This window comes from Salvelinus fontinalis, chromosome 6, assembly GCF_029448725.1.
Source record: "Salvelinus fontinalis isolate EN_2023a chromosome 6, ASM2944872v1, whole genome shotgun sequence".
NCBI lineage: Eukaryota > Metazoa > Chordata > Actinopteri > Salmoniformes > Salmonidae > Salvelinus > Salvelinus fontinalis.
Window position 1 is genome coordinate 76,002,601 of NC_074670.1, and position 8,945 is coordinate 76,011,545.

Below are 8,945 nucleotides of genomic sequence, written 5' to 3' on the forward strand. Positions count from 1 at the left end.
AACATCAATTGTGAATATAGTAAACAGGAGTGTAAAATACCAACTAGAGTTAGAATTAGCATTTTAACGGTCCTTATAATAAAACTCAGGTCCTTATAATAAAACAGAGGACAACAGCGACACCTAGCGGAAGAACTATAACTATAATAATGGCAAATACCCAAGAGTAAATAAAAAACGTTTAACACTAAAAACGTTACATATCATTTGAATTCCAAATAAAAAATATATTATTTCAAAATCGCATTGTAATCAATATCACTTTATCGGTCAATTGCACACAAGATCCAACCGAAATTTGACTTCTGCTTTAAACCCAAATGCACAAAGTTTTGGGGGGAGAGGCGCAGGGGGCTGCCACACTGGATGCCCAGGGAGCAGTTGTTGTGGGGGGTTAAGTGCCTTGCTCAAGGGCACAACAGCAGGCAACGGCATCTAGGATTTGATACCAGCAACCCTTTGGTTGCCAGGTCACTTCCAGACAGACTTTTCCCGTCAGACCCGGGATTAGAGCAGGCAGCCCTCCTGCCGCCCTGGAGAGTTAGCCGTGGCAGGTAGCCTAGCGGTTAGAACAACACAACATTTGAGCCACATCCACGTGCCTTGTGTATAAGATATTTGATTTGCAATGCATCTTGCACCTTAGAATAAACTGAAGGTCAATAAGATGTTGTCTGGTTGATTATTAAGGCACTTTGTTAGAACAGGGAGTATTCTGACACACCAGTGTTCCAGCTCCTACAGGAGTCCCTCCTGACACACCAGTGTTCCAGCTCCTACAGGAGTCCCTCCTGACACCCCAGTGTTCCAGCTCCTACAGGAGTCCCTCCTGACACACCAGTGTTCCAGCTCCTACAGGACTCCCTCCTGACACACCAGTGTTCCAGCTCCAACAGGAGTCCCTCCTGACACACCAGTGTTCCAGCTCCTACAGGAGTCCCTCCTGACACACCAGTGTTCCAGCTCCTACAGGAGTCCCTCCTGACACACCAGTGTTCCAGCTCCTACAGGAGTCCCTCCTGACACACCAGTGTTCCAGCTTCTACAGGAGTCCCTCCTGACACACCAGTGTTCCTTGTGGGGAGAGAATTCATCAGGAGGGTAGTGGATGTGGGAAGCTGAATCCTCTCTCTAACACACACACTCAAGCAAACAAGCACACACACACACACACACACACACACACACACACACACACACACACACACACACACACACACACACACACACACACACACACACACACACACACACACACACACACACACACACACACACACACAGTCCCTGTCTGACTCATTGGTTCTGTCTCTCACCAATCTGTTCCCTGATTTCCCAGAGGACCTTTCTCTTTGGGTCCAATACGGTCCCTGTCCCTCAACACCTAGATCTGCCCGTTGTTAAAATAAAACAGTGTGTGTGTGTGTGTGTGTGTGTGTGTGTGTGTGTGTGTGTGTGTGTGTGTGTGTGTGTGTGTGTGTGTGTGTGTGTGTGTGTGTGTGTGTGTGTGTGTGTGTGTGTGTGTGTGTGTGTGTGTGTGTGTGTGTGTGTGTGTGTGTGTGTGTGTCAGTGGGTATAGTCTAATGTGGCCTGTTATCCATATTATAGTCTAATGTGGCCTGCTATCCATATATAGTCTAATGTAGCCTGCTATACATATTATGGTCTAATGTAGCCTGCTATCATATACTAGTCTGTGAATATAAAGTCCATATAAAGAACTCTGATATGATTCAGACTGTAGTGGTGTTTGGAGGACAGCAAAGTGATGCTGAGTGTGAGCATCTAAACCAGGGGTGGGCAACTCCAATCCTCGAGGGACTGATTGGTGTCACACTTCTTCTCCATCCCTAACGAACACACTGTTCACTACAGTATTCACTACCCACCACTACAGTATTCACTACCCACCACTACAGTATTCACTACCCACCACTACAGTATTCACTACCGACCACAACAGAAACCACCACAGTACTCACTACAGTATTCACTACCCACCACTACAGAAACTACTACCCACCACTACAGTATTCACTACCCACCACTACAGAAACTACTACAGACACAAAAAGATTTCTAGCGTAGTGCTCCGAAGGAGGTAAGCAGGGTTCTTGGGAAGCCGGGGTAGATTGGGAAGACATGCCGCTGGTAGCGGGGTAATTGACAGTCTGTAGTGGCGGGCTGCCTCAGAAAATCCGCAGAATTGCTCCAGCAATGTGTTGAAGGCACGATCCTAGCAGTTCGCCAAGGTCTGTAATCCTTCCATAAGACCTTCAAGTAACTCCTCGTGTCTTCCAATGGTGGCTCCTAGGGAGGAGACGGCGTTGAGGAGCTGGTCCAAGTCTGCTGGGTCAGTCATGGTATGTTCGTACTATCACAACTCAGGATATGACTGCACCTGTACATAGCTCATCTGTAAATAGCCCATCCAATCTACCTCATCCCCATACTATATTTATTTATCTTGCTCCTTTACACCCCAGTATCTCAACTTGCACATTCATCTTCTGCACATCCTACCATCCCAGTGTTTTAATTGCTATATTGTAATTACTTTGCCACCATGGCCTATTTGCCTTACCTCTCTTATCCTACCTCATTTGCACATGCTGTATATAGATTTTCCTACTGTATTATTGATTGTATGTTTGTTTATTCCATGTGTAACTCTGTGTTGTTGTATGTGTCGAACTGCTTTGCTTTATCTTGGCCAGGTCGCAGTTGCAAATGAGAACTTGTTCTCAACTAGCCTACCTGGTGAAATAAAGGTGAAAAAAATGACCCAGATGCAAACACGGGAGAGGGATAGTACAGTTCTCAGATGATTTATTAGAAACACGGGGCAGGCAAACGGTAGGTCGAGGGCAGGTATAAGTTTGTGATCAGGTCAGAATCAGACAGGTACATGACGGCAGGCAGGCTCGAGGTCAGGGCAGGCAGAGGTTCGTAATCCGGTCAGAGTCAGACAGGTACAGGACAACAGGCAGGCTCGGGGTCAGGGCAGGCAGAATGGTTAGACCCGGGAACAACTAGAAAACAGAACTAGAGAAACAGGAATGCGGAAAATAACGCTGGTAAGACCTGACAAGGAGCTGGGGAGGTTCCTTAGAAGTCACTGCCAGGACCGGCAGGGGGAGTGGGCCCGGTTCCTTCCCTGGGCAGGGTATTCCCAGAACTCACTTTGCCACTCCTCCACCGGGTTGACCCCCTTCCTAGGGTATCAGCCAGCCCTGGCCACATGGACCCCAAGTCAGACCGAAGTCCCTGCAGTGGACGAGAGGTTTCGGCGTGCAGAGGAGGTTTGGAATGCTGCATATGTGAGGCTCCCGTGTTTCATCCTGGCTCCCCACCAGGAACCTCCCGCTCCGCCTGCCCCGGTTTGTGGGGCCCTTCAAGATGAATGAGGTAACATACCGTTTACAACTCCCCACCAACTACCAGATCTCACCATCTGTTCATGTTTCCCTCCTCAGACCGGTGGTTCCTGGTCCCCTGGTTGACGCAGTCCCCCGCGACACACCTCCGCCTCCCCTGGACATCGATGGGATCCCTGCCTATGCCTTCAGGTCCCTACTGGACTCCTGACTTCATGGGGGTCAGATTCAGTACTTGGTGGACTGGGAGGGGTACGGTCCAGAGGAGCACTGTTGGGTCCCGACATCCTGGACACCAACATCGTCTGGGATTTCCATCTCAGCCGAAATATTTTTATTCTGTACAGACATTTACATTTAAGTCATTTAGCAGACGCTCTTATCCAGAGCGACTTACAAATTGGAAAGTTCATACATATTCATCCTGGTCCCCCCGTGGGGAATGAACCCACAACCCTGGCGTTGCAAGCGCCATGCTCTACCAACTGAGCCACACGGGACCGGCTTACTTATTTTCACTCCTCCAATTAAGTTAGTATTGTGGAGTAACTACAATGTTGATCCTTTCTCAGTTTTCTCCTTTAACAGCTATTCAACTCTGTGTTTTAAAGTCACCATTGGCCTCATGGTGAAATCGCTGAGCGGTTTCCTTCCTCTCCGGTAACTGAGTTAAGAAGGAAGCCTGAATCTTTGTAGTGACGGGGAGTATTGATACACCATCCAAAGTGTAACTAATAACTTCACCATGCTCAAAGGGATATTCAATGTCTGCTTCATTTAGTTTTACCCATCTACCAATAGGTGCCCTTCTTTACGAGGCATTGGAAAACCTTTCTGGTGTTTGTGGTTGAATCTGTGTCTGAGATTCACTGCTTGACTGAGTGACCTTACAGGTAATTGCATGTGTGGGATACAGAGATGTGGTAGTCATTCAAAAATCATGTCAAACACTATTTTTCCACACTTATTGAGTCCATGTGATTTGTTAAGAACATTTTTATTCCTGAATTTATTTAGGCTTGACATAACAAAGTTATGGCTATCTACACCTTGTAGTAATAATGGCTGAATTACTGACCAGGCACGCAGGGCCCGTGCCCAGGGGTCCTGTCCTCCAGTGGGACCCGATTGATTTTGTTAGTCACTCTCACTCAGACATCATATGAACATGGCATAAGTCAAGGCAACATTAAAAAAATATCTCCGTCCCATGTGTAGAATTGCAGGAAATTAGCTATAAAACGGAACATTTTGCATCTCAATTGAATAGTACAGTTGGGATCACATGAGTAAAAATGCATGAAATTACTCTTCCTCACATGGCAAACTTTGTAGAATTGTATGAAATTTGTTAAAACCTGCAACATTTTCTCTATGTCCAACGGCAAAAGGTGTCGAATTTCAGGAAATTAACTTTACATTTCTAGGAAGGACAACTTCCAGGAAGAAGTTTCAGGAATTCTGTCAATATGTAATAGCAAATATGGGGAAACTGGAAATTCATGTCTATTGATTACTGCAGTAAGAGAGAGAGAGAGAGAGAGAGAGAGAGAGAGAGAGAGAGAGATGAGTCATGTCTATTGACTACTGCTGTGTGAGAGAGAGAGCGAGAGAGAGAGGGGGGAGAGAGAGAGAGAGGAGTCATGTTTATTGACTACTGCAGTAAGAGAGAGAGAGGAGAGGAGAGTCATGTCCACCAAAATAATGCCAAAATGTACGCTTGCTTTATCGACTTCTAAAAAGTATTTGATTCTATTTGGCATACAGGACTGTTCTACAAAGTTATTGAAAGTGGTGTAGGGGGTAAAACATATGACATAATTAAATCAATGTATACTGGCAATAAGTGCAGCATCAAAATAGGAAAGAAAATAACAGAATTCTTTAACCAGGGGCGGGGCCTTCACCAGGGTTGCAATCTGAGCCTTGCACTCTTTAATATTTACATCAACGAATTGGCCACTATTATAGAAAAATCCTCAGCACCCTGGTGTTAATTCTCACAATTCAGAGATTAAATGTCGGCTCTTCGCAGATGACCTATGCCTGCTGTCACACACAGCACATGGCCTACAGCCGAGCCTGGACCTGCTAGAGCAGTACTGCCAGACCTGGGCCATGGCAGTAAACCCCAAAAATACTACAATAATGATTTTCCAGAGAAGATCCAGATCTCAGGGAATTAGACCAAATGTCTTAATTGGTACAAAATATATAGAGTACTGGACACACTACAATTACTTAGGTTTATATATATAGAGTACTGCACACACTACAATTACTTAGGTTTAAAAATAAGCTCAACTGGACACCTTAATGATGCACTGAATGAACTGAGAGAGAAAGCATGCAGGGCATTCTACATCATTAAAAAACTAATTCAAATAGAAATACCTATTAAAATTTGGCTAAAACTAATTGAATGTGTCATTGAACCAATTGCACTTCATGGCAGCGAGGTGTGGGGTCCACTTGTAAAACAAGATTTCACCCAATGGGCCAAACACCCCATTGAAACCCTGCATGCAGAGATCTGTGCGATTCTCCTACATGTCCAGAAGAAAACTACAAACAACACATGCAGGGCAGAATTAGGCCAATATCCACTAATAATAAAAACTCAAAAAAGAGCAATTACATTTTGGAAACATCGAAAATACAGTGACCCCCTCTCATATCATTACCACGCCCTGCAATGCCAAGAGCTGAGCAAAGAAAAGAGTCCCCTCATCCAGCTGGTCCTGGGGCTGAGTTCACAAACCTGTTCTACTAACACACTGAAGCCTCAGGACCAGAACATCCAATCAATCAGAATAAACCAAATTACAACACAGTCAAAACAAAACTACATTACTTATTGGGAAACACAAGCACAAAGCAAAATGCAGTGCTATCTGTCCCTAAATCTACAGTACACCGTGGCAAAGTACTTGACCATAGTTACTGATCATAACCTTAGAAAGACCTTGACAAAGTGCAGGCTCAGTGAGCACAGCCTTGCCACTGAGAAGGGTAAACACAGGAAAACATGGCTCCCTGTAGAGGAAAGGCTGTGCAACCACTGCACCACAGCAGAACCTGAGACGGAGCTGCATTTCCTGACAAAATGTGAAAAATATAAAACAATCAGTGTCATTTCCCCAAATTTGAATCCCTTATTCAAGGTTTCAAAGAGTTCCGTCGGAGGACGCAGAGGGGGAGGACGCAGAGAGGTGTGGGTTACCGCGCACTACATTGCTGCCTGTCTAAAGATGACGGACAGTGTCTGACAGACCAACCAACCTGCACATGACCTTTATGCTTATTGTTCAATGTATGGTTATTTTGACCCTTTGTTATTGTTGTTACTGTTGTCCCATTGACAAATTGATTATTATTAATATGTTAATATTGTAAATCTCCAAAGTAAGCTTTGGCAATATGTACATTGTTACGTCATGCCAATAAAGCAAATTGAATTGAGAGGGATCATTAAAGGCAGAAAGTAGGAAGACATAAAGGCCTCTTCTTATTGATCTCACTGTTCTCAGCAGCTTTACCTTGCAGACAGCAGCATTTAGTAAGTGGTGTGTGTGATATATTCAGTGCATCAACCACGGGAATATGACGTTGCATTCCTCTTCCTCTCCCCGGTGCCCATAGCAACAATGTGAACCCACCTGTCCTATTCCGTGTCCCTCCTGTGAGAGGCATGGTCCATCACCGACATCTACAGAGAGAGAGATTATTAACATATTACTGTTACTACTGTCTCTAAACCATTATTAACATTTCTCTGATGTCCTTGTCCCATCGCGCTCTAGCTACTCCTTGTGGCGGGCGCGCTGACTTCGGTGTCCAGCTGTAGGGTGTTTCCTCCTGGCTTCCGGGTTAAGTGAGCAGAGCGAGCAGTGTGTCAAGAAGCAGTGCGGCTTGGCAGGGTCGTGTTTCAGAGGACGCATGGCTCTCCACCTTCGCCTCTCCTGAGACCATATGGGAGTTACAGCGATGGGACAAGACTGTAACTACCAATTGGATATGACAAAAAATAGGTAAAAAGTTTAAAATATATATTTCTAAAATAAACTATATTCTATATCTTTATCAGTATTGAGGGTCATGTACCACATCAATTTCAATGGGGATGATACCACAACCCCTAAAAAGAACAGAACAGCCAGAGCATCCCTTCCACAGAATATTAAATTAGGCTGGCCAACTTGATGTAGTCCAGAGCATCCCTTCTAATATTAATTAGGCTGGCCTACTTGATGTAGCCCAGAGCATCCCTTCTAATATTAATTAGGATGGCCTACTTGATGTAGTCTAGAGCATCCCTTCCACAGAATATTAAATTAGGCTGGCCTACTTGATGTAGTCCAGAGCATCCCTTCTAATATTAATTAGGCTGGCCTACTTGATGTAGCCCAGAGCATCCCTTCTAACATACATCAGGATTGATTCTCCAGGCAAGATTGTTTAAATGAACCCTGAGACGGAGCACTCACCCTGGCTTGTATTCCAAAAGGCACCATATTCCCTACATAGGGATATAGTATATATATAAGTGCTATATGTATATAGCACTTACGTGTTGACCAGAGCCCTATGGGTTGTATAGGGAACACGGTGCCTTTTGGGATGCTCACACTGACTGTATGTCCACTGGTAGACTTTAACCCAGACGGAGAGGGTGGACGCTGGGGGGGCGTTAGTCCTGTAGTTGAGAAGATGCAGCCTGGGCTTCAAGTAGGCCAGCCTAATTAATATTCGAAGGGATGCTCTGGACTACATCAAGTAGGCCAGCCTAATTAATATTCGAAGGGATGCTCTGGGCTACATCAAGTAGGCCAGCCTAATTAATATTAGAAGGGATGCTCTGGACTACATCAAGTTGGCCAGCCTAATTAATATTCTGTGGAAGGGATGCTCTGGACTACATCAAGTAGGCCAGCCTAATTAATATTAGAAGGGATGCTCTGGACTACATCAAGTAGGCCAGCCTAATTTAATATTCTGTGGAAGGGATGCTCTAGACTACATCAAGTAGGCCATCCTAATTAATATTAGAAGGGATGCTCTGGGCTACATCAAGTAGGCCAGCCTAATTAATATTAGAAGGGATGCTCTGGACTACATCAAGTAGGCCAGCCTAATTAATATTAGAAGGGATGCTCTGGGCTACATCAAGTAGACCAGCCTAATTCATGGAAGGAGAGGAGCACACAAGTGCAGACATCACTTCATCACAGTTCCATAAGTTCTGTCTCTTAGATGGAGCAGCATAGTGGCGTCACATATAGTCTGTCCCAAATGGAACCATATTCCCCATGTAGTGCACTACTTTTTAACAAGGCCCTTAGAGCTCTAGTAAAAAGTAGTGCACTATATGGGGAATAGGGTGCCACTTGGGACATTTATTGGATAAGTACTCCTTCCCCATTTTCAATATGGTAACCCACCCTTGACCTAAGTTAATTACTAGGTATTTTATATGATCATTTATGTGAGTTGTCATACTATTCAACTGAGTAAGACCTTATCGGTAAAGCTTGAAATAACGTTTGAATTTTCCATGGAGTTAGACCG